Consider the following 27,741-nt stretch of genomic DNA (forward strand, 5'->3'; position numbering starts at 1 on the left):
GAGTCTTGCCAAGGCACCGCATAATCCCTGGCACTGCCCTCTGGATGGCCTCCCTGCTGAACTCAATGTGCCATTGTTGATTATAACTACAGCTAGGCCTGCTAATAATCTCAGGACTGTGCTGCTGAGTAGTGAGTTAATATCGCCAGGGGTCACTTACACGCCAGCATCAGGCCGTTTTGCTTAAAATACCGACAAGACGCACCCGTTTATTATAACAGGCATCAAAGCTCAAGTCTTGCAGTACGAAACCATCGAAAGGAGAGCTGGGATAAAAAGATCAGGAAAGAAACAACATACCACCCAGGGGCACCAACTATAGGGGGCTCTGGGTGCTTGAGCACCCACAAAATTTTTGTGGTGGGTGCTTAGCACCCACACTGCAGGAGCCCCAATGCAACTTGCAGTGCCTCACAAAGCCCTGGAAATCATGTCTGAGGCCTCACAAGGCCTTGGAGACGCTGTCTGAGGCCTTGCGAGACCTTGGGACCTGACTTCTGTTGGCACCAGAAGTCAGGTTCCAAGGCCGGAGGGGCACGTGTGACGTCATGATGACATGTGGCTACTTGACATCATGACATCACATGCATTGGGCACCCATAAACTGGAGCCCAAGTTGGCTCTCCTGATACCACCAAATGGTTTGTTTGTTTTTTTATGAAGGGCTCAGCTAACATCTTATAGCATCTTTAGTCATACTATCTCATTGAATTCTGTAGAGAGCTGAGTCGTGCCTTTCCAGAAGATGGGGTAGGTGTTTGTTTTTTTAACACAATGACATCTGAACCTCCAACCTATTTGCTGGCACAAAAACCATATATATCTGGAGGAGCCGATTGGGTGGTGTCTACCCACAGAATAAGGCCAAGGAACATGGAGAGAGACCGAGTATCATTAGACTTTGACATGCCATGGACCAGCTGAATGAAGCTCACATGCACTCAGACATCTGCATGATCCAAATCAGGTCGCTTGTTTGTTTTTGTGTTTGTTTGTTTGTTTGTTTTGTACTACGCTCTCTTGGTGGCCAGCTAACTCGCCCCACAGTGCTGGACCGAAAAGTGGGGCATTCTGGGATCTTTTCAGAAGCCAGGTGGCTTCTGTAATTCTGGAATGTCCCGCTTAAATCGGGACGGTTGAATGGGAAGAAGTCACAGACCACTGGACCTCCGTTTGGGAAGCCCTGCATTAGGGAAGCTGTTACTATCACTATGTTCATGCAATCTTACTTCCCCCTGCCCCGCCCCCGCTATGCAGGTTGCTGTAAATTTCCAAAATCCCCAAAACAAAGAGTATCCATAATAACAACAACTTAGGTTTATATGCAACACATTTCACCATGGTGAGAAAGATTGTGAGCAGGTTTCCTGGGTGGCTGCTCAATCTGCTGTTCAAGTACCAACTGCAGTATATGGGCAGCTTCAAGGCCCCTGCTGTTCTTCCTTTCCTAGGGTTCTTTATCTTTAAAGCAGACCCTTGGACTGGACAGCTCTTCGGCTGGGGGAGTGCCCTAAAGTCAGGCAGGCGGCCTGTGCAATAGTAGTCAGCTTCCAATACGTTTCACCAGGGTAATGATTAGCCCGCACAAAACTTGTTGTTCAAGGACTCGTCGTCAAAACAACCTTCCCTGCATCGCTTACACAGGTGCAGTTTGCACCTCTAGGACCTTTCTGGAAACCAACCTACTGTTTGTGTGATCTCATGGCCCGGGCCAGCCTAAGACATTTTGCTGCCTGAGGCGATGAGGCAAATGGCACCTCCCCTCACCCACACCCTAGTCAATGCTGGGATTCTTTAGGGGGAGTCATGTGCTTTAAATATGTGTTGTATGTTCTTTAAATGTATGTTGCGGGTCTGCCTTGTGTCACTGCCTAATGTTAGGGCCGGCTCTGCACCTTATGAGTGTAGATTTGCCACCAGTAGCATTCGTTTCTCTTGCTACATAAATGGTGAGCTAGCCTTGCTGTGTTCCAGTTCATTCTTTCAGACAAAATCTGTGCATGTTTTTGAAATAGAGATGGGTAGCCTTCAAAGCACTGTCCTAAAATAATAAAACGTCTGCAAAATTAAACATCTTGTTGGTATTCACCACTTGACAGCCTAATTTGGCTCGCGGGCAGGAGGTTTCCCCACCCCTGCTCTAGACCAAGAAGCTGGATTCCACATGTAACACACTTCAGGGTGTGTTGTGTTGTGTTTTATTGCGTGGACAGGCGGAGTCCCCAGATCCCGAGTGGTCCCCCCCCCCCGTCATGTGGAATAACGACTCTAGACAATGTGCTATGGGATTAAATTGGCCACAACTTTATTAAATTTCAAATGTGGGTAGACCTTGGCTCAGGCATTGGGCGTTCTCCCTCCCTAGTCCCCAGCCGGGGACCTAGGGAGCATCAGGGTTATCCAGTGTGGGGGGGGGGGATGGGCCAGCTCTGGAGAACATATGTTCAAGCAGAGATAGCCGCCCCCGTTACGCCGCCGCAGGGGAGAGCAATGACGACCTTTCGGCGTACGGCCAAAGCCTCCCTTCAAAAACCCCTTTAACGGGGAACCCTGGTATCGCCGCCGCAAAGAGGAAGATGGACTAAAGGATTCCGCCCAAGGCCTGATACCGCCAAAGTTGTGACGTTTTGCTACGGGAAAGGTGAAACCTGCCAATGCAGGGAAATTCCTTTCCGGCCCTTTAACAGCGACCTTATCGTAGCAGCGCCCGCATACCTGTGGAGACAGGTTAACCTGCAAAACCTATGAAGAAAAGTTAACCTGCAAAAGAAGACATTAACTGAGGGTGGGTAGGGTGGGAGAAGCTCTGGAGCCAAGTGAGGATTACCAATTAAGATCCACCCTCTATTGTGTGGGCAGGTAATCCATCCCCCTACCTGGCCTGGTTTCCCTGACAACGCTTCCCCCAGGTGGGATTGGACAACTCACTGGGGTAGGCGGGGACCTCCAGGTATCCCACCTGAGGGAAGGCAAAGCCTATGCTTATGGGGCCACTCCAGATCCAGGGCTGCACGCGTCCCCGCAAAGGGCGCCCCCCGTTTTAAGTGGGGAGCGGTCATTGTGGAGGGAAAAAGACAAACCTCTCACAGCGCCTTCACACTGCAGGCAGTTTGAAATGAGATTTAACCCTGTTGCATAATCTGCAGGGAAGGAAATGCCCAGCTGAGTTTTAACACCTTATGGAAGAGCTTTGTAATGCATTCACCCAGGATGACACAAGCATGTTTTGTGTGTTTTGCACTGAGCTGCTCAAATGCTTTTCAGATTAAAGGCTTTGTTGCAGCCAGGTTGGTCCCAGCAGGCAAGAAGCACTGAGTAAGTGAAAAGGGGAGCCTTCCCCCCCCCCTTTCCTTTTTATACTCTTGCACGAAATTAAAAGACGCCTGCTTCTTGGGAGAAAAGCAATGACAAACCTAGACAGCATCTTAAAAAGTAGAGACATCACCTTGCCGACAAAGGTCCGTATAGTTCAAGCTATGGTTTGCCCAGTAGTGATGTATGGAAGTGAGAGCTGGACCATAAAGAAGGCTGATCGCCAAAGAATTGATGCTTTTGAATTATGGTGCTGGAGCAGACTCTTGAGAGTCCCATGGACTGCAAGAAGATCAAACCTCTCCATTCTTAAGGAAATCAGCCCTGAGTGCTCACTGGAAGGACAGATCGTGAAGCTGAGGCTCCAATACTTTGGCTACCTCATAGCAGCTTCAAATGATTGTTTAAATCCAGAAAACCCACCCATCTCTTGGTCCAGTCAAAATTCACAAGCAGTTTGAAGTTAAAAAGCGAAAACCGTAGTGAGAGCTGTATGTGTATCTTCCAATCATCTGAGCAAGATGGAGGTATACCAGTCGTAAGACGGCTTCCTTTACTTCCTTCGTTCATCCAAATTCATTGTCACATTTTCCCAAAAAATATTTGTCTTCTGTTTTAAATCTTTATTACCAGTGAGTGCCAAATGCCTTCATTTCCCAAACTGGCATGTCTGGGGTTTATTTTTACCTTCCATGTCACCAGCAGTCTAATCTCACCTTCTTAGGATAACAACTCACGGGTCTGGGTACTGAAAAAATACTGCTTTTTTTAACTTCTCGAGAGCAGCACTCCTGACAACACACAGAGCATTCCAGTTCAACTGGAAGTCAGAATATTATGGGAAGGCACCAACTTCTGCTGATTCAAAGAGATCTTAAACCAAACTAACCTATGAGAAGACCATATCACGGCATCTAGTCCTCTACTCTTTGTTGTGTATGTTTGTTTGTTTGTTACTAGTATTCATCTACCTCTCTTCATATCACCAGACAGGTTTACATAAATAATGAAATCATTAAAAATTGTTATTAGTATTAGCATTAGTATTATTAAAATGATAGAGCTAAAAGCCACAACATTGTAAAAGCAGCATAAAACCGCATCTTAAAAGCTTAAAAGCTCATGAAAATTAAAGGTCTTTGCTGAAAGGACAATAAAGTAGGTACCAATCAACTATATTTGGGGTAGGGAGAGTGTTATAAAATTGATATATAATATGTAAGAATTAATTAATTAACTAATGGGGTGTCACAATGAAGAAAGCCTCGCCGTGGTTCCAATCTGGTCACAGACAGACACAGCTACTATTTAAAGTTTTGAGAATCACTCAATGCCAAACATATTTAACATAACATAGATGTAGCTTGAACTCTGCACCTTCCACAAAGGTTGCAAACAGCTTCTATTTTTTCAGCCACTTGGTCGTTTTCATTTTGCATGACAATTTCACAGAAGAAGAAGGAGGAGGAGGAGGAGGAGGAGGAGGAGGAGGAGGAGGAGGAGAAGAAGAAGAAGAAGAAGAAGAAGAAGAAGAAGAAGAAGAAGAAGAAGAAGAAGAAGAAGAAATGCTTCAGTAAAGAAGAGGACACAGATTTGCATCAAATTCACATGTGGTGATTTGCAGGTATAGATGCACATTGAGAAATAATTACTGTACAATAAAAAAGAAATATGACCTATCTAACTATGGCAGGGGTGACTGTGAACAAGTGACCTGTTGTGTCTGCTCTGCCTCCTGTCCAGGCAACTCCACAGCCACCATCCCCCTGCCCTCCCTAATTATCGCACTTTAACTTTAAAAAGAAATTTGGACCAGACAGCCCTTCAGATCGAGGACTCTTTCAAACAGGGCACTGTCCCCTGCCAGCCCTACAAAGTAGGACACATGACCACCCTAGTTTTATTATTTTGACTTGTTACCTGCCTCTTGGGACAGGCCACAATATTTAGGAAAACAAGCAAGTATTAAAACCCATTTTAAAATAAATTACGATCTCAAGAACAGGGTGGGTCCTAAAATATGTACACCCCCCCATGTCAAAAGCCAGGATCAAAAGATGTGTCTTCAACATATGATGGTGCCAGATGCTCCCCTGCAGAGAGGGAATTCCACGACTTAGGGGCTGCCACAGAGAAGGACCTCTCTGCCCTGAGTTTCTGAGGGCAGTGGAACTACCAATAAAGTCCTTTCTGCTGATCTCAACACTGGAGAGGGGGCTCTATTGAAGGAGGCAGTGGTGATGAAGAGAAGGCTCTACAATTCATTAAATGGGCTGCAACTGTTCTTTCCAGGACAATCCTATCACTGCTCTGGCAAGCTGCAAGGAAGGGAATGATAAGGTCTTTTTGGCGAAGATTAGCTTGATCCTTGGGAAATAAATCTGAAAGGATCGAATGGCTCCATTAATAAGGTCAATTGCCCCACCCCCACCCCCAAAACGTTATGCACTGCGGTAAACATGTTGTCAAATCCTGATCACTTCATAAGCTATTGTTACGCTGCTCAGCATGCACTAAGGCGGAGGCAGAGTATATTTTAAGTCGCCAAGGGTAGCCAAAAACCCTGGGGCTAATCTTCCATAGCAGTCGTTTGCAAACTTCCTTTTTTCACGGAGTTCTCTGCAGATCATTTAATAAACTTAATTTTTGTTCTGCAAATCAAAGCACATACTTGTCTCATATTTTAATATGCTCCCCACCCAGCGTAATCAAGACGCCCTGTATTGTGAAAATCACAGCCTTTGGACCAGCTGCCGAGAAGGGCCTCTTTGACTGGTACTTTTAAAAGGGAAAAATAGCAGCCTGCACCAAACTGCATTGGGCCCCATACCAGAGCTTGGTTATTTTGTTGATAAAAAGCAGTCCTGGTCAAAACAGCCTTGATATCCATCTTTTGAAGAAGGGAAAAAAACTCAGATGGAGGGCCAAAAACTAATATGCTCAACTGTTCTGCAACCTTTCCACAGACTACTTGCATGCAGCTGGAGCATCACAACATCACAAATGACAATCACAAGAATAGGGTGGGTCTTAAAAATATGTGTCTCGGGTGTCAAAGGTCAGGGTAAAAAGGTGTGTCTTCAGCATATGTAGAAAACTGAACAAGGATGGTGCTAGACTCACAGACCACCTGCCCAGACTTTATGGACCACCAGAGGCCACAGACTGAGAAAGTTTGCTGTAGGATGGACAGCTCTGTCAAAATGTGTACCAAAGGAAGCTGAATTCTATGTCCCATATAAATAATGCCAATCAAATACCATATTTTTCCATCTATAAGATGCCCCCATGTATAAAGTAAAGTTCCATTAGGTCCAATCGTGGCCGACTCTGGGGTTGCGGTGCTCATCTTGCTTTATTGGCCAAGGGAGTCGGCGTACAGCTTCCGGGTCATGTGGCCAGCATGACTAAGCTGCTTCTGGCGAACCAGAGCAACGCACGGAAACGCCATTTTACCTTCCCGCTGGAGCGGTACCTATTTATCTACTTGCACTTTGACATGCTTTCAAACTGCTAGGTTGGCAGGAGCAGGGACTGAGCAACGGGAGCTCACCCCATTGTGGGGATTTGAACCGCTGACCTTCTGATCGGCAAGCCCTAGGCTCTGTGGTTTAACCCAAAGCGCCACCTGCCTCCCTGCCCCCATGTATAAGATAACCTCTATTTTTTGAGCCCAAAATTAAGAAATAAATATTTTAAACATTCCGTGTATAAGACGACCCCCAATTTTAAACATAAAAAATATGGGGGGAACGTAGCCTTATACACGGAAAAATATGGTAATTCTTCATGCCTGCCCTTATTTTCTATAATTTATTCAATTTTTGCTGCTTTTTGCAGGGCACAGAGCTATGCAAGCCACAAAACCTAGCCCACTAAACATTGCCCATATCTTCTCAGAACTAGAAACAGAGGATTGCTCTCTGCCTGACATTCCAATAGAGGATTTCCGTCTGTAGAGCAGGGCACATGAGCAGGGCACATCTGTGCCATACATGAAAAACACTATTATTCCACTTTAAGCAGTCATAGCATCCCCCAAAGAATTCTGGGAGCTGTTGTTTGTTAAGGGTGCTGAGAGTTGTTAGGAGAACTCTTATTCCCCTTAGGGAGCTGCAGTTTCCATAGTTCCCTGGAAGGAGGGACTGACTCTGAAAATTGTAGCTTGGTGTGGGGAATAGAGGCCCCCTGAAAACTCTCAGCACCCATAACAAACTGCAGTTCCCTGGCTTGTTGGGAGGGAAGCTGTGACTGTTAACGTGGAACGAGAGTGCTTTAAAAGTAGGGTGTGGATGTGGCCGTGGTCACCTGACCAGCATGTGACAAGCCAGCTGTGCTGCGTCTGGGGGTCCTCCTATTCTTTCTGGTGCTTGAACCTCTGGCTGCTACTCCAAAGTCCTGCCCTGACAGCACCAACTGGCTTCCCTCTTGTTTTTCTTCCCTACATCGATGTAACTGGTAATTGTATCTTACAGGTCAAATAAAGATGATGGCAGTTCAGTAACAGAAGTCTCCTCCTTTTCCCAAGCACCAGGAACTGTGCAACGTGAACTGTTTTCATGCTCTTTCAAATGCCAATTGTGCTCAAATTGCGCAATGCATCTATGTCTCATGCTATCGAGATGTGCTCCATCAGGATGCATTCTTTGCTATCTCGCCTTGTAAACTTATTCCCTCCCTCCCCCTGTACTTCAAGCCAGCGTCTTTATATTATTCTGCCACCTCTTGGGTATGCTTTCTGTACCAGAGGTTGTTGCCTACAAAACTGCTAGTAATGGACCCTAATTTGATGGTTTCTCCTTATTTTTATTTTTTTAAAAAAAACTTCTCCCTTCAGCTAAAGAAATTGGCCTGGCAGGGAGAAAATTTGTAGCCCAGATCTCTTCCTTCTCTGCTGCATTTCCCTCTTGCACAGAAGGAGGGATTGATTGTTAAAGTAAAAGGTAAAGGGACCCCTGACCATTAGGTCCAGTCGTGGCCGACTGTGGGGTTGCAGCGCTCATCTCGCTTTATTGGCCAAGGGAGCCAGCGTACAGCATGACTAAGCCACTTCTGGCGAACCAGAGCAGGGCACGGAAACGCCGTTTACCTTCCCGCCGGAGTACCTATTTATCTACTTGCACTTTGACATGCTTTTGAACTGCTAGGTTGGCAGGAGCAGGAACTAAGCAACGGGAGCTCACCCCGTCGCGGGGATTCGAACCGCTGACCTTCTGATTGGCAAGTCCTAGGCTCTGTGGTTTAACCCACAGCGCCATCTGCGTCCCTCCCGCTTTTCCTTAGGATACCCCTATTTTCCTTGGAGAAATGTTGGAGGGCATGGAGTTATCCGACCCGCCAAGCAGTGTGAAGGCAATCCTGTATAGGGAAGTTTCTTTGAAAAAAAAGTTTAATGTTTTATTATGTTTTTATATATGTTGGAAGCTGCCCAGATGTGTAGGGTATAAATAGTAAAATGATTGTCATGGAAAGGTATGTGCCTATTTTCATCGGAGAAATGTTGAAGGAGATGGAATGCTGAATGCTGGGCTTTTTTGTTGTTGTGCGGCAATAGAATGGAATGACTGGAATCCTGAACAGGGGTCACTCCATACTGCAACATTTTGTTATAGCCCTCCCCCCCCCCCTTGTTTCCTAGATTTTTTCAGCGGCAGCGTGCAAAACCCTCACTGTTCCCTTGCAACGGGAGCGGCTCGGATCATCAGGGGCATCATCTCGCTCCGCCATGTGCTGTAAGCTGCACCCCAGACAAAGAGATCTTGTTCCGTCTCCTTTCTCCCTTTTCTTTCTCCCTCTTTCCTTTCTTCTGCCTTCATCTGAATGACAAAGGCTTCCAATTACAGTCCTCCCGGGGAATCAAACGGCAAAGCCTGCCGCTCACTTAGGCGGCTGGCAGATTAAGACAGATAAAAAGAGGGGGTGAGGAGAGAGAGAGAGAGGGGGGGGGAAGGGTGGGGGCACCAGGGGGAGATCTGTGCAAGAGTCCCCTTGGCTCTGTGCTGGGGTAAATTCATGCCCAGGACCAGCCCAGGCTAGTGATGGGGTCCAGGCAACATAAAGAACCACCAGCAACATTTAGAAATGAAATCCAGGCGAAAATCCTCAGCTGTCTCCCCTGGGTGTCTTCGCAGCCGCCACCCCTGCCCAATTCACCCCCCCCCCCCCATTGCCGCTGCCACCTCCATTGTATCACTGAAGGGTCATAAATAATTCAGCCTTGCTCAAATATTTATGGAAATCAATTTCGTCCCCGGTCTTTCATTCCTCCTCTCTGAAACAACACCATGTCTCTGCCCCCCCCCCCCGCCCTCCTTCTGCATCTTGAGCCCATCAGAGACACCTAACACCCTTCTCTGCCAACCTGCCTTGGAACAGAACAGACGAGCATTTGTCCCACTTGGCCTGCAAGCTTAGCCCAGCATCCTCAGAGATAACAGGGCCTTCGCAATAACAGGGCCTCTTGTCTCCTGGCAGACGTTTGTTCGGACATCTGCGGGCGCCAGTTATCCCAAGAGATCACCCTCTTCCCACAGATAAGAGATATTGATACAGATATCACTGGGGACGCATGCCCCCTCGCCGCAACACACCTTTCGGCTGTTTTGCAACTCGCCCCGTGTTTTGTGTGTTTTTCTCCCCAGTTTATACTGCACTTTTCCTTCCCCCCGTGCGAAGCGTAAAAGTGGCTAGCTACATTTAGCTTGACCCAAAAGAGTTTTGTGGGGTTTTTTTGTCACAGCCTAAAGTTCTCAGGAAGACAGGAGTGCCTGGCGTGCTCTGGTCCATGGGGTCACGAACAGTCGGACACGACTAAACGACTAAACAACGACGAAAGTTCTCAGAGTAAGGACAATGAAAGTAATGGTTAGCCCATTAATTTCAATGGATGAGTTGGGCTGATGTTGTCAGATGCCATCCCTGATCAATAAAACAAGCAGAGCATAGATCACAACAAAAGCCCTCAAGATGCCTTAGTCTATTATTATTATTATTATTATTATTATTATTATTATTATTAGCCACCCATCTGACTTGCCCCAGCCACTCTGGGGAGCTCCCAATAAAAGGTTTAAAATGCAATAAAACACCAAACATTATAAACTTCCCTATATGTGACTACATATTTTATTGCTATTGCAATTCATGTAACATCTGTTATTTCCCTGCTTGTGCACATGTCCCATTGACTTGGTCTTTGGTTTTAGATACATGCATGGACTTAGGACAGAAAAGCTCTTTTCCCCCCACTCTTCCTCCCTGTGGAGAGTGTAACATGCACAACCGCCCTTTCATCCAATGGGAAATAAATCTTTCCCTCTATCAAGACTTCACTGTTTACAGTATAGCCTTGCTCATGTTGACACAGATGTTAAGCCCTGCTGATGCTAATAGGACTTGCTTCTTAATGAGTTGTGTGTAGGACTGCAGCTCTTCACCATCACATGATATTAACGGGGATCACATAGGAGGATCACATGCTGTGGAACACACACACACACACGCCTTAATGAAATATCCTTTGTTGTCAAATATCGTCCTGGGAGTTGCATTGCTAGTTTGTACAAGCTGTTGCACTCCCTCAACAGAACTAAATTGGCTCCAGTTCAACAACCTTAATTCAACTGGACTCTAAGTCCAAGGCTGTGTATGCACCATATATTTTCCCAAGCAATCCTGGGAACCAGGACCGGCCCACCTATGAGGCGTGGTGAGATGGCTGCCTCAGGCGGCAGGGTCCACAGGTGCAGCAGATCTGGCCTCCAAGGTGTCAGGAAAGGTGATAGCAGCAATTGTGACACACTCTTTGGGAGTCTGGTTTTGCCACCTCCTTGGCAGCTCCCCCCATGGCGAATAGGGGGTGCTGCTGGTCTCCTTCCACCATTGTTCCCCACGTAGATCTTTATCCCCACCCCACCCCGTTCCTGATGTAGATCTTCACTCACTCCTTCTTCCCTGATGGGAGGGAGGGGGTGACATTTGGTTTGCCTCAAGCACCAAAATGTCTTGGGACAGCCCTGGGAACTGTAGATTGTAACAAGTACTAGGAACTGTAACTGTGTGAAGGGTAAATTACAGTTCCCAGTCTTCTTTGGGGGAACCCGTGTGTTTAAATGTATAGTGTGTACACAAGCTGATTTTACTAGAACCCTGCTTCATGCATGTCATTTTTTTCTTAATTTGAAAAGGGGAAAGGCAATTGCTTTGCATGCAGAAGGTCCCAGGTCCCGCCAGTCAGTATTTGTATTTGGATTATTAATTAAATTTCTATACCACCCTTCAGCCGAGAATCACAAGGCAGTTTGTTTTCATATTGTAAAACAAATGTAAAATATGTTATATATTTTATATTATATTATATTATATTATATTATATTATATTATATTATATTATATTATATTATATTATATTATATTATATATTATATTATATTATATTATATTATATTATATTATATTATATTATATTATATTATATTATATTATATTATATTATATTATATTATATCATATTATATCATATCATATCATTATATTATATTATATTATATTATATTATATTATATTATTACATACCATAGTAACAAGCAAAAACAATTCCCCTACCCCCAGTTTAAAAGGCCATAGATTGTTTAATTAGCCAAAGGCCTGGGAGAAAAGGAATGTTTTTGCCTTGTGCCTGAAGATATGTAACGAAGGTGCCAGGCAAGCCTCCCCGGAGAGAGCATTCCACAAATGGGGAGCCACTGCAGAAAAGGCCCTGTTCTCATGTTGCTGCCCTCCAGACCTCTTGTGGAGAAGACACACTAAAAAGCGCTCAGATATTGATTGCAGGGTCCGGGTCAGTTCATTAGGGGAAAGGTGGTCCTTGGGGTATTGCTGTCCTGTGTCATTTTAAGACTTTATAAATTAAAACCAGCACTTTGAATTGGGCCTGGAAACTAATTAGTAGCCAGTGCAGTTGGGCCAGGATTAGTGTTAATGTGCTCACACTCTTTGGCCCCACTGAGCAACCTGGTCACCAAATTCTGCAGCAGCTGAAGTTTCCAAACAGTCTTCACAAGCAGCTGTGCATATGACGTGTTGCAGTAATGGACAGAAGGGCACCGCCAGGAGTGAAGCCTGCAGCTTAATTTGACAATACGTTGACAATCCTGAGTTAAATGGACCAATGGTCTCACTCAGTTTAAGACCACCTCCTATGTTCCTGCCTCCTGGAAGGTTTGTTTTGGTCACTGAGGGGATGATCTGCTCACCCTCTGCACCCATGCTCAATTATGATATAAAATCTCACCCAAACTGATTGGTCTTCATCTTCTTTACCCAGCCTGCCTTTCTTGACTCTTCATAAATTATTCAGCTTCCCTAAATATGCATAGGGGTCTCATTAACAACTAAGTTTGCTTATTTAAAACAACAGCATAATCAGACCTATGCTGTGTCTTTGTACTGAGAACCATGAAATATTCATGTGCTGGGAATCTGCATACACACTTATTGATTCTTTAAAGAACGTGTGTTTCACAGCCTGGGGGATGCATCTGGGTGTGTGTGTATGTTTTAGGCCTTCAAGATGTTGCTTGTAAGCCTGGATTTTGTTTTTAGACATCCAAGATTTTGCTCAGTAATCCCTGTAGGAAGGAAAGTCTGAATGCATTGTACAGAGATGTGGGCATGTATGAGTATGGAAAAAGAATATTTAGTAAATATTCCACTGTCCCTGATTTGTAACACAAACCAAAAAAGGTGTATTGCGGTGTCTTATAGACCAATGGATCTGCAGAAGAATTCTGTGCAGTTCTAGGTTAAAAAAAAGGTAAAGGACCCCTGGGTGGCTAAGTCCAGTCAAAGGCAACTATGGGGTTCTGGCGCTCATCTCGCTTTCAGGCCGAGGAAGCCAGCGTTTGTCCACAGACAGCTTTCCGGGTTGTGTGGCTAGCAGGACTAAACCGCTTCTGGAGCAACAGAACACCGTGACGGAAGCCAGAGCACACAGAAATGCCATTTACCTTCCCACTGCAGTGATGCCTATTTATCTGCTTGCACTGGTATGTTTTCAAACTGCTAGGTTGACAGAAGCTAGAACAAAGCAATAGGAGCTCACCCCGTTGCACAGATTCGAACTGCCGATCTTCTGATTGGCAAGCCCAAGAGGCTCAGTGGTTCCATACTGTGGGGTGTATTGGTTAGTTAGAATGTCGGAATAGGACCGGGGTGACCAGGGTTCAAAATACCACTCAGCCATGAAACTCACTGGGTCACCTTGGGCCAGTCACCAACTCTCAGAATTGAGAAAAGATACAAATGTAATAATAATTAGGCCCCAGGCCTAATTTCATGTGATTGGCAAAGAGGGGGAACCAGACGGAAGGGGTGGCTGAAAAGGAGAGAGAGAGAGAGAGAGAGAGAGAGAAGAAGAAGAAGAAGAAGAAGAAGAAGAAGAAGAGCAGGAAGAGGAGGAGTTTGGATTTGATATCCCGCTTTATGACTACCCTGAAGAGTCTCAACAATCTCCTTTCCCTTCCTTCCCCACAACAAACACTCTGTGAGGTGAGTGGGGCTGAGAGACTTCTAAGAAGTGTGACTAGCCCAAGGTCACCCAGCAGCTGCATGGAATTGAACCTGGTTCACCAGATTACGAGTGGCTCTTAACCACTACACCACACTGGTGTAGGCAGAAAGAGCGAAGGGGTGGCAGAAAGAGTGAAGAGGAGTTGGCCCCACCCACCTTCGGTTCTGTCTCCACCCACTTTTGACTTAGGCCCTGCCCACCGCCAATATGTGGGACCCCAAAAGATTAGCTTCAATGGAATACCGCCCTCAACTGAGAAACAGTTTTCCCATCCCTGAAGTGTTTGTAGTGTACATAGTACATTCAGCTGTGTGCCTTCTTGCCTGAGAATGAAGAGAAATGAAGTGAGGAAGCTATTGTTCTAAAGGTTTTCCATAACCTCCTGTGTTCTAAGTGCCTGGCACCTACTCTAAAGCAATGCCTATTTCAGCTCAAGGAGGCAGCCACAAAGCACTTCACTCCTTTCCCCCCATCCCGGTGCTGCCAGCAAGGCGCTCTGTGCTTCTGGATAAATGAATACATTCATCTCGGCGCCTTTCTTGCAAGCCCTTTGGGAGGCCTTGGAAAGGATAGGCAAATATTGTTTTAAACTTTGCATAAGTAGAAGTGGATTTCCTAGCCGGGCAAACATCAAATGACCCAGCTTCATGTTAATATATATTTGTGGGGACTTGCTGGAGTGTTTCCTTTCCTAGCTTTTAAGAGGGCTCGCTTGCTATGCTTTCATCTAGTCCTTTGCTCCATCGCTAAAGAGACGACCTAGAGTAAAATTAGTTGCGCTTCAAGGTAAGGAGACCGCTTACACATTGTCAAAAAGGAGGACGGCGATCTGCATAGAAGTTGCATACAGTATGCCAATCTGTATGCATAGATATAAATTTAGAAATCATTACTGTACTGTGATTTAAATAGAAATCCAAGGCATCTCACTATATTAGGGGAAGTTGTGACCCATATACCTGCTGAATCTGCTGTCCATGTGTTCATTGCTGACAGGCACATTTTAGGCCCCCACTTTGCCTTCTTGGGGTTTTTAAAGTTTCAGCTGGCCTTAAATAAAGGATGCCTTCAAAAAGAGGACTGTCCTATGTAACGGACACACAGCCTCCCTGCTGTAATATGCTATGAATGGTTGTTCTTAACCCTAAGAGTCTTCATTATTATCAAGAGTCCTGTCCTCAGTAGTTCATTGGCTCCCTCTGTGTATAGGCAGCATGTGGCTTCACTGGCCAAATACGTGATTGATTGGCTTGGTGGTCTTTTCAGGGATGCTGTGGACATGTATGCAGCTTTTATATGTTCTGTTTGGGGTTTTCCTTCTCCCCTTTCCAGGTTAATCACACATTGGATGCAACTGTCATTCCAACTGCTTATCTCCCCCACGCATGCCCAACCGATGTAATTATATTATATTTTTTATTTATTAACATTCATATTTATTATTATCAGTAAAAACCATTTAAAACAGTTATTTAAAAAATTCAAAAAAAATAACACCATTGCTAAGCTAAAAATATATTTAAACATTCTACATATCTGGAGAGGCTTGTTTAAACAGAAACGTTTTTAGCTGGCTCCGAAAAGTACACAGTGAAGACACCAGTCTGAAGGGAATTCTAAAATGTGGGTGCTGCCAGGGCCGGATTTAGGTTTGATGAGGCCCTAAGCTACTGAAGGTAATGGGGCCCTTTATATGTCCAGCTGTCCTTTGACAACAACAATTTGTCACTTTTTTGTGTGTTGAATATATGCTATATGGTAATTTATGGACCTAATAGGCATCTAAAGCCATTTGCCAGTGTTGCTGTATGTCGGTTTTATTTTATTTGTGTGTTTTTTATCTTATATTTTGGAAATGTACATCCAGTTTTGTTTTGTTTTCAATTTTTTGGGGGGCCCCAAGAGAGTGGGGCCCTAAATTATAGCTTGTTTAGCTTATATGTAAATCCGGCACTGGGTGCTGCCACATTTGAATTCTTACAAATGTGGCGTATCAGATTCAGTGTAGAGGAGCTTAGGCCAACCTAATACACCCCAGACAATTTGGACTCCAGGTGGCCATGCAATTGTCATCTGAGGCTCTTGTCCATGTGCCCCTTCCATGGAAGTTCTGGAAAGTGGCAACACAAGAACAGAGTTTTTCAATGGTGGCTCTCCACTCGTGGAATGCTCTCTCCATGGAAGCAAACTAGGCACCTCTTTATCTATTTTAAAATGTGAAGCAAAAGCTTCCCTTTCCCCTTGGGCTTTTGGCCCTCAATTTGGAGGGTTTCAGGTATTTGTAGCCTCTTTTAATGTGGCATGATCTGTAAAAAGCTGCCTTTTAACTGTATAGCTGTTTTTAAATTGTGATTGGTTGCTTTATACTTTGTTTTAGTGTCTCACTGTTTTTGTAAGTGGCATTTGGTCACTTTTGTGAAGAAAGAAACATACCGATAATTATGATAATCATGTTGGCAGTGGCTGATGGGAGTTGTAGTCCAAAACACCTGGAGGGCACCAGGTTGGGAAAAGCTAGCATGTAAGATTTTCTGCTCATCTTATTTTTATCTTCTCCCATCCTAAAGGCCAAAAACAAAGACCAGTACAATGCAAACAAAGAAACAAAAAACCTCACACCAAATAAATCCTAACGACAATATTAGAAGAACATTGAATACAGGAAAGAGTGAAAGAGCTGGAACAATAGATCACCCAATCTACTGAGGACAAGGCAAGAAGCTTTAATCTAATTTTAGTTTCATAATAACGGGAGGCTGATTCAGACAGGGCTAGTCAAAGACATTTTGGTGCCTGAGAATGAATAAGATGAATTGGAGCGATGAAAGGGGAAGCTGCTGCTTCCTGGAGGTGATTCACTGCTTTGGAGAAGTTCATCTGTCCGTAGATCGCGCTGCTTCCAGTCATATCACAGCTTCCAGAATGAACTGCAATTAGCTCTCAGCTGTGAGTCAAATCAGCCTCCACGAAACGTCATCAAAGACAGTTCAATGAAGCTTATGGACTTATTACATTTCTCTCCTGCCTTTCCTCTGAGGACCTCAAGGTTCTCCCCTTCGTTTTATCCTCACCACAACCCTCTGAGGTAGATCAGAGACATTGACTGGCCCAAGGTCACTCTCTACTCTCTGAGTTTCAAAGCCGAGTGGAGATTTGAACACTGGCCTCCCAAATCCTAGTCCAACATTCTAACCGCTATAGCACACCAGCTGGAACCTCTGGCTTATCATGATTTTGGGATGAACCTGGTCTGGGGTTCACCAGGATTTCTGAGGTGTGGCCAAACTTGACATCACTGACTTCCATTTTTTATTTTGGTTTTTGGTTTTAAAAGGGCAAGACCACTTTTGGGTGGGCAGCAATGCAGTCAATCTTATGTGGATACCATTATCTGTGACCCAATCAACAACTGGGTGAAACCACACAGTCCTGCTACTGGGAAGAGAACAGGGGTCTCCAAGCCAATGTTGGCACCCTTAACAAACAACATTCCCCAGGATTCTTTGGGAGAAGCCATGACTTTTTAAAGTGGCATGATATTTCTATAAATACATGGTGCAGACAGGGCATTAATAAAATAGGCAACAGAGAACATTCCACAGTCTGCAGGAAGGGTCCAAACCCTCCAAGTGCCCCTAATTTCCAGAGACAGCCCTGGATTTACAGAAGCCGTCCCGGAGTCTGATTTAATCCTGTAATGTCCTGCTTTTCCTTGAGACATCATTATTTTCACCAGAGAAATGTTGGGAGGGCATGGAGTGATGCAAGCCCCAAGCCAAGGAGATAAGTAACTATACAACTTTTGGAGGACATCTGAAGGCACCCCTGTATTGGGAAGCTTTCAGTGTTTTATTATATTTTCATATATGTTGGAAGCCACCCACAATGGCTGGGGCAACCCAGTCAGATGTACAGGGTATAAATATTATTATTATTATTATTATTATTATTATTATTATTATTGAATAGGAAGTCCCTATTTTCATCGGAGAAATGTTGGAGGGTATGGGGGTCTCTCTTCTATACATTACGTACGTAAGAGAAAACCTGCCACTAAACACACAGAATAATTGACCAAGCCCCACGCTGATCTTGTTCAGATGACTCAGTACAGCAGTGGGACAGGAATTGACAAACAGACTCTTTTGAGTCGTCCACACTTACACACACCAGTTTGCTTTTGTCCAGGCTGGTTATGTGTTGCTGATTTCCACAGGCTACAATAAACCACCTTTGAATCTGGCTATCTGCTCTGCTGAACGAATCCTCTGTTTGCACAGCAGAGAGGAAAGCTATTCGGTGTCAACAAAACTTTGAATGCAATTCCCCACCCCCACCCCACCCTACCTTCCTAGCTCATACAGTCATACCTCAGGTTGCGAACACTGCGGGTTGCATGTTTTTGGGTTATGGGCCACGCCAAACCTGGAAGTACTGAAACAGGTTACTTTTGGGTTTTGGCGCGCATGCGCAGAAGTACAAAATGATGTCGCACGCATGCACAGAAGCACCGAATCGCGTCACGCGCGTGCACAGACACGGCACTGCGGGTTGCGAATGTGCCTCCCGCATGGATCATGTTTGCAACCCGAGGTATGACTGTACTTTAAAAAAAGAAATCTCACAGAGAAAAGTGTTGCAGAATTCATTTTGCAGCTGACAAATGTTGTAAACAAAATCTGCCCTTTTCCCCTTATCCAAGAGCCCGTATAGAGTCCTTACGTGGGCTCCCTATTGGTAGGAGAAAATAACAGAAGCCAACCAGAGAATATTGAGAAGCAAAGCAGCTAGTAAGCCTGATCTTTATTAAAGCTGTTGCGACAGGATGCTCCCCTCACACGCAGGAGGATGGAGTCGGACCCAAAACAAAGGTGTGCCTGCCCTTATATAGACATTTTAAATTCCCTGCCCTGGAGCTCAAGACCACCCCTCCATACATACATCACAGAAGGGGTGTAACCCAAGACCACCCCCCACAAACATCATACTTACTTCACAGAAAAGGTGGTCTACAACAGAAATGTGAATGTTGTTGTTTTTCCTGTCTGCCAGGTTTTCTGATAATGCCTTATCTGATTGCCTTTCTTGGTAGTCTGGCCATTCATTTGAAATGGTGATTACTAAATGCCAGTAACAAGGAAGGTTTTTTTCACCTCCTCCCTCCTTGCAGAGAAATATTTGGTCAGCTTGGGAGTCAAAATGGTTTCAGGACTGTCTTCCTGTGCTGCTTCAGACATGTGGATTATATATTTATGTACATGTTTGCTTGGTACATTTATGAACATTTATTATATACCCAAGACCTTAAAATTCTTATTACACAAACACCCAACCTAGAGCTCCACTTCTGCTCCAGCAATGCTCTTGTGCTTTAAGACAGGCAAAGGTTCACAACTGTGGCATTCCCACCTGTGGTGTTCTTAACTGTATACTCTGCCCACCTCAAACCACCCTCAAATTTTATTAATAGGGATGTCCGTTTCCATAATGATAAGTTTACTATTTATACTCCACACTTCTTACTGGGTTGCCCCAGCCACTCTGGGCTGCTTCCAACATATATAAATACATAATAAAACATTAAACATATTTTTTTTAAAACAAAAACAAAAACCTTCCCTATAAAGTGGTACAGTGGTGCCCCGCAAGACAAACGCCTCGCAAGACAGAAAACCCGGTAGACGAAAGGGTTTTCCGTTTTGGAGGCGCTTCGCAAAACGAATTTCCCTATGGCCTTGCTTCACAAGACGAAAATGTCTTGCGAGTTCCTGTGGGTTTTCCCCCCCCCCCTTTTCCTAAGCCGCTTATCAGCTGATCCGCTGATAAGCCGCTTAACAGCTGATCGCTAAACTGCTAATAGCGCTAATCCGCTAAGCTGTCAATGGGCTTGCTTCGCAAGACGAAAAAAACACTATACGAAGAGCCTCACGGAACGGATTAATTTCGTCTTGCGAGGCACCACTGTACCTCCGGTTACGAACTTAATCCGTTCCAGAGGTCCATTTGTAAGCCAAAACTGCTAGTAACACGAGGTTCCACTGTACAGGATTGCCTTCAGACAGCACGGTGGTCAGATAACTCCCTGCCATCCAACATCTCTCCAATGAAAATAGAGACATCCTAAGGAAAAGTGGGACATTCCAGGATCAAATCAGAAACCGGGATGGCTTCTCTAAATCAGGGACGTCCCTGGAGAATAGGGACACTTGGAGGGTCTGGTAGAGGCAGGGCCGGTCTGTGCATGAGGCAGACTGAGGCAGCTGTTTCCAGTGGTGAAATCCAAGGGATGATCCTGCGGGTGGCCTACAGAGAAGCAGCAGCGGTAGGTTCAGGCGATATCTTGTGAGAGCCCCGAAATTACACAGAGGCCTTGCATGACCTTCCCAAGACGTCAGTAACCATGTATAGGACAGCACCTTCCCATTTTGCCTCAGGCAGTGAAATAGGACAGGCCACCCCTGTCTACACTGCTAGAACCCAAAGTACCAGAGAGTTCTTATTAAGAATCCCTTCCGCTGATCCACACGGAGGCAACTGGCCTGACAGGCTGCCGTCGGGTGACGATACAGAGTCTGAAAGAAGTTTCCTTTGAATGAAATCAGAAGTGGATACTTTCTGGAATAGCCATCAAACTCATCCCACTCGTAACGAAAACATGTGTGGTCAAACCACTTTCTGACACTCACGTTTATCATGAGAATGTGTGCAATCGCTGAACGTGGGCCTTCCCTTCCCGTTTTTCTTCAAGGTGATTTGTGGAGAGACAGGATTGGGAAGAATATTTCTCACAGGATGGGCGCGTTTGACTGTAATTGCAGGGTCCGTCTGACTTTCTGTCAGGGATCCAAACCGCCGCCTTTGCTCAACGCCATCCCAGTAATGATGCCTGCCTGTCTCCCTGAGGCCTGAAATATTTGTGGCATGACAGAGCCGAATTCAACCTTTGGACCTAAACAAGAAGGTGAGGATCGGCAGCTTTCTTGGGAAAGCTGTTCAGACAGGCCCTTTTACACCATGGTCTTCTTCAAATACCCAGAGGTGCTGTTAGGTAATGTTTGACTCTCTAGATTTAAGGATAGGAGCGAGGAGTGATGGGCAAGGCACAGGGTTAGACAATGAAGTGTATTACTTCACCTGAAGAGGTGCTAAGCCAGCCCTGTTTTATTAGGGGGGGCTTCCTGCTCATTCTGCTGAGTGGACCCCCCAGGTGCCTGCCCCAAAGCCTTGCCCAGATGCCACCCCCTCTGGTCACTCTGTTGTCCTAGGCATGGAGAATCTTCAATGGTCACCCCTCCACTATTTTAATCTTTGATTACCTTTTTAAATGTTGCAATCGTAATCCATTTCACACCTTGGATACATGATTGGCATGTGCAGTTTGTTTATGTCAGAGAAGATGATACATTTGAGGGCATGGATCCGATAGCAATCACACACACAGGCAGGTTTTTGTGGAATGGGCACTGTTTATATCGTTGTCTAGAGATGGATAAACCAGTTTATTTCCACAATAATTTCACCCACAATCCTGTTCCATTTCTGCATGAATAATTTTTTTAATGCGTATCTTATCTCAAATTACATATTGAAACGAGTGTTCTTTTCCTTTGATGCATTCAAACCACCAGGAACTGTGCCACAACTTTGAGAGAAGTGATGCTCCTCCAGGCAGTGATACAGGGAATGTGAAAACTAGGAGATAAGCAAGTCCTTCTCCACACTGTAAGATGCAGGAGTGGGTGGCTCTAAACCACTGAGCCTCTTGGGCTTGCCAATCAGAAGGTTGGCGGTTCAAATCCACCTGACGGGGTGAGCTCCCATTACTCGGTCCCTGCTCCTGCCAACCTAGCAGTTTGAAAGCATACCAATGCAAGTAGATAAATAGGTACTGATGTGGCGGGAAGGTAAATAATAATAATAATAATTATTATTATTATTATTATTATTATTATTATTATTTATTTATTTATTTATTTATACCGCACCCATCTGGCTGGGCTTCCCCAGCCACTCTGGGCAGCTTCCAAAAAAATATTAAAATACTGTAATACATCAGACATTAAAAGCTTCCCTAAATGGTGTTTCTGTGCGCTTTGGCATTCATCACAATGTCCTGTTGAGCCAGAAGCTGTTTAGTAATGCTGGCCACATGACCCAGAAAGCTGTCTGTGGACAAACGCCACCTTCCTCGGCTTGAAGCGAGATGAGCACCACAACCCCATAGTCACCTTTGACTGGACTTAACCATCCAGGAGTCCTTTACATTTAAATGACATTTATACCCTTTAAGTGTCATGATTTCCTGGGAAATGCAGTTTACCTCTCACAGAGCTACAGTTCCTAGCATCCTTAGCAAGCCACAGTTCCCAAGATATTTTGGTGGGAAGCCACGTCTGTTCAAGCGGAACTAGGTTGTTTTAAATCTATGGTGTGCATGTAACCTAAATTTCAATCCTCACCCTGGCTCCAAAGGTGTGGAGTGGGACATTTCACATCGGAATTTGCAAAGACCCCATTCCTGAGGCATCCCTAAAAAAAATCCCACGAATTGGAGGGAAACCCCCACCAATAGAAACAGAATGTTGGCTGGGCACCTCAGGTCAGTGTGCATCACACGCCATGCCCCACAAAAGCTAAATGCGACCTTCATTTTCAGAGACAGAACTTCATTCTAGGCCAGTTGATGGGGAACAGGAGCAAGTGCAGTCTATTGCCTTTGTGCCCCACTTATGGGCTTCCCAGAGGCATCTGATTAGCTGCTGTGGGAAAGAAGATCCTGGATTACATGGATCTTTGATCTGATCCAGCTAAGCTCTTCTTACCTTCTTATGCCTCAGCCACCACTTTTCTCACAAAAAGCCTCAGTGTAGTGAACTGAATTCACACTCAATTTTTAATCATATCAGGGACAGTTCTTACTTTCCAATATAGCACTTTTAGGTACCTGAAACAGTACTATTGTGTGTGTTTTATTTGCGACTAATTCGACCTCTTCCATCCCAGTTAGCCATGCATCTGCTGTTGATGGGATGCTCAGAAGGCCAATTAGTAATGTACCCCAATTATTTGCTCAAATCTCTCCCTACATTATATGTGCAAAGATTGTAAATTTATACTTCTTTGCTTTGGTCACATTGGCGGATGTTAGCTACTAACCTTGGATCCTAGAACAATAAGCAAGTAGGATCCTAGAATGCAACAACTGATTGGCTTGCAGGAGAATATCAATCAGGCTCCAGGAAGAAGTTAATCGGCCTATTAGGCTGCTAGGATCCTAGAATGCAACAACTGACTGGCCTGCAGGAAAAGACTAATCAGGCTTCAGGAGGGAAGCAGAATCAGTCAATCAGATGGGACTCATTGTGTAAATAATGTATATAAAAGCCTGAGGTTTGGAGGGGGGCGCAATTCAGTCACTGTTTTACAAGCTGCAATAAAGAGCATGAAATCACTACAGGACTACACTACAGGAGTTTCTCTGTTGTTTGGACAGGCTTCACCTGTTCAGTAGCTACTTTAAAATGCAAAGAAATTGTGGGAGGTTCAATCACAGATCTCCTACACCCCATATGTTTGTGGTCTGATATGCTAAGGCAGGCACCCCCAAACTCGGCCCTCCAGATGTTTTGGGACTACAACTCCCACCATCCCTAGCTAACAAGACCAGTGGTCAGGGATGATGGGAGTTGTAGTCCCAAAACATCTGGAGGGCCGAGTTTGTGATGCCTGTGATAAGGACTCTAGCAAGATCTCACTCGGACTGTTTGGTTATAATCTGGAAACTGATAGGTTTCTGGAAAGGTATCAGTCTACAATTGACACCAAGCTTCCCTTACCTGGTGCCCTCCTAATGTTGTCAGACTACAACTCCCAGCAGCCCTAACCATTAGGCAAGCTGGGTGGGGCTGATGGGATTTCAACATAAAACATCTGGAGGACACCACTTGAGGGAAGGCTGATTTGGGGGGTCCCTCCAGACTGCCGTTTTATTGCATGTGTGCTCTGCAAAAAGTTCTGCCCTGACAGAACAATGCTAGTACAGTGGTACCTCAGGTTACATACGCTTCAGGTTACAGACTCCGCTAACCCAGAAATATTACCTCGAGTTAAGAACTTTGCTTCAGGATGAGAACAGAAATTGGGCTCCGGTGGCACGGCAGCAGCTGGAGGCCCCATTAGCTAAAGTGGTGCTTCAGGTTAAGAACAGTTTCAGGTTAAGTACGGACCTCCAGAACGAATTAAGTACTTAACCTGAGGTACCACTGTACATTAGTGGCAGATTTATTCTGCTTTAATTTGCTCTGTGACCCCAATGCTACCGCATAATTGCTGTCTGGAGGAGATGGAGAACAATGAAAGCAGGACAAAAATAAACCAGAATGTTTGCGGTATTAAAAGTTACAGGATTTCAGCAAGGAGTTACAGGTTACGCACTGATTGAAAGTAGTGTGACCAGCCCAAAACTTTTGCAGCACCAACAGTATTGAAAGCAGGACCGTGCAGGACCACCCCAATAACATCATGAGCATAAATCATCATGAATGCACAAAGAAAAGGATGTCAGGGGGAAAAACAAGTGGGCTGCAGTACATTAGACAACAGGTAGGCAACTTCTATGATTAATTGCCCCTCCGTGGCTGCTTCATCTTCAGCTGCAACACAGAATTTAAAATGTAGAACAAATCTTTCTACTGCAACCTGGCATCTGAGCGCCATGGGCCATGTATTGTATGTAGTTCAACAACATTTGGAGAGCCAAAGGTTACCCACACCTGGTCTAAAAGCACCTTGTTAAAGCTCACCTGGAATGGATCTGGTCAGGAATGGAATGAATAGCTATGTGGAAATCACACATATGCTGCCTTGGGTTCCACAGTGGAATAAAAGGTTGGATATATAAATGCAACAATTGCTTGAAGAAGCTATGCTTGTGAAACAAGCCTTAATTCTGAAACCTTAATCTGATGTTCCTAGTGATGGAAGAGACCTGTCCGAATGTTTCATCTGCTTTTTTGGGCTTTTTTTATCCTGCCCTTCCTCCAAGGAGCTCATGGCAGGACATATGCTCTTCTCCCTTTTATGTTCACAACAACCCTGTGAGGGCCAAGAGATGGTGACTGATCCATGGCCTCCCAGTAAGCTTCATTGCTGAGCCAGGGATCTTAACCCTGGAGTGTTTATTGTAGCCATGTTAGGCCTTGCAAAATGAGAGCTGGTGGTGGAGCAAAGGTACAGTCAGGGTCAAAAGTATGACTTAAATAGTGAAAAGAAGCGATGGTGTCACCTTCACTGGCTTGCGTTGCTTAATCTCTAACTTGTTTCTAGCGTGAGTTAAGAGCATTTTCCTGGTAGGGCAGAGGCTTTTTGAAGGAAAGGAGGGGAATTTGGACAGGAAACCCAGTCAATGGAATCCTGATTCATTCTTGCAACTTGCCAATAGTTCACCTGAAGAACGTGCCCAGAGGTTACCGTCCCTTTATCAGCCCTTCAACAAAAAAAAGGCTACAGTCATACCTCATGTTACGTCCGCTTCATGTTACGTTCTTTCAGGTTACGTCCCACGGTGACCCAGAAGTACTGGAAAGGGTTACTTCCGGGTTTCACCGCTCGTGCATGCACAGAAGTACAAAATAATGTCATGCGCAGAAGTGGCAAATCGCAACCCACGCGTGCACAGACGTGTCGCTGCAGGTTGCGCTCTTTTCATGTTACAAACGGGCCTCTGGAATGGATCCTATTCGCAACCAGAGGTACCACTGTATTTTGTTGTCCTTGCTAACAACTAGGCATGACAAACCAGGGTAGGACCCGTACCACTGGATCCTAGTTAGAAGAAAGGAGATTTTGACTAAACCTCAGGAAGAACTTTCAACAGTCTTCAACAGTCGAACGGTCTCTCTTGGGCAGTTGTGGACTCTCCTTCATTGGAAATTTTTAAGCAGAGGTTGGATGGCCATCAATCATGGATGATTTAGCCAAGATTCCTGCATTGCAAAGGCTTGGACCAGATGTCCCTTCCAACTGCAATTCTATAGTTCCACATATCAAAGCAGCGTACAGCCATTTCAAACAATCAGATTTCATTGACAGAGTAAGACAAGAATAAATAACCAAAAGTTCAGTCTGCTAGGTCAGCTCCATCTCTGGAGAAAATACCCGGCAGCATAAAATATGTCACTAACAGAGAGCTATGGTGGTCAAGCTCTCTAACTACCACTAGTAAAATGTTGGGAGATTGTTACAGTGTTCACTGGCATAAGCATTCACTGTGCTTCAGAGAAGCCAACATAGGTAGAAGCAGAATTATGTTTGCCTTCACATACAAAAACAACAGCAGGGTTTGCATTGCTTTAATAACAAATAATAGGTTAATTGTAGCATATGCTTTCCTTGACTGCAGCCCAGTTCACTAGATAGATGCATGAAGTTTTAATCCTTAATTGGCAGGATATATTATAGGGGTTTGGGGGTTAGGATGTAATCTAGTGGCAATGAAATGCAAGTACAGTAGTACAGTCAATAACAGCTCTGTGTATGTTAATATAATCCAACTATTCACAACAGCAGTGATTGATTATTGATGTATTTATTTATTTTAATTCTGCATTGAGGCTTCAATCCTATATACACTCACCTGAGAAGCCCCACCGAACACAATGGGACTTAGTTCTGTGTAGACATGTCTAGGGTTGTGCTGCAAAACCATTTGTAAACCACCCTTCCTCCACAAAGGTACCAGGGCGGTGAACAAAAACTGAAACGAAAACAATCAAAGCACAATACAATTAGCAATAAAAACAACAACATTATCATAGTGAAGAACAAAAGGAGACAGGTCAAACCAGCAGAACAGTCTAAATACTAATCAACTTTAAAATGCCTTGGTGGATAAATGGGTTTTGACCTGGCAAGCAGCCATAACACAGTCATCTCAGTTTTACTATAGTCATTAACACTTGTTTTGGAACAGGAGACTGTTATTGTCATTTGAGCCCAACCTACCTGAACCAAACTTATTAATTTGTTTTCATATACAAATTTCTGGATGTATGCGTGTCTCAGGGAGATGCATGGAGAGTGGCAAAGTGCCTGAGCGCATGCTTGTCCTGGCTCCCACTAGACCAGGCATGTCCAACAGGTAGATTGTGATCTACTGGTAGATCGGGGGTGATCCTGGTAGATCCTGGTAGATCTCTGGTCCCTCAGCGATCCCCTTACAATCAATAAATAAATAAAAACAACCAACTTTGGTTTTCCTAAAAAAAAGCTCAACAATTTTGGGTAGATCACTGGCAGTCTTTTTACGACAGTGGGTAGATCACTGCCAGTTTTTTTATACTGTGAGTAGATCGCAGTCTATTGGGAATTGGACGTCCCTGCACTAGACGAAGAACTTGGATTGCAGTTTCCTCCCATATATTTAATGCTCAGATCAGTGCAATACATAGGCAAAACACAGTTCAAAGGCACAGCAGGTGCTACATATGGCTATGCAAGCAAAAACAATGATATAACAACAACAACCATACAAACCCATTATAAAATAGGGGAAGGAGCTGGCACAGCTTAAGATGGCAAGTGGTTCTCATCCTGAGCCTAGGAAACCAACCTAGCACTTCTCTGAGAAGGCTGGACCAGCCTTGTCTGTTCATGCCTTCATTGGCATCTGCATGACCTAGGCGATGGAGGAAGGCAGGGTAACAACACACACCCTGGAGAGGCAGGACTGGACGTGGTTTCTGACCCCTCTAGAGGTGGCAGCCCACTGGATCTCTCCCCAGAGTCATCTACGTGGGGCTACCTTTGAAGGTGACTTGGAAACTACAACCTTGGCCCAATATACCTGAAGGAGCGTCTTC

General features: G+C 44.8%; 1 long non-coding RNA gene across 2 annotated transcripts in view; it reads right to left on the reverse strand.

Moving 5' to 3' along the window:
- Window positions 1-27,741, reverse strand: part of LOC310850004 — a 102,142-nt gene that overhangs the window by 32,470 nt on the left and 41,931 nt on the right. For both annotated transcript variants that reach the window (XR_014567189.1, XR_014567190.1), the window contains exon 2: window positions 26,517-26,636. This is a non-coding gene — a long non-coding RNA (uncharacterized lncRNA). The remainder of the gene's footprint in view (window positions 1-26,516; window positions 26,637-27,741) is intronic.

The sequence above is a fragment of the Podarcis gaigeae genome (assembly GCF_964106915.1).
Source record: "Podarcis gaigeae genome assembly, chromosome: 8".
NCBI classification, from domain to species: domain Eukaryota; kingdom Metazoa; phylum Chordata; class Lepidosauria; order Squamata; family Lacertidae; genus Podarcis; species Podarcis gaigeae.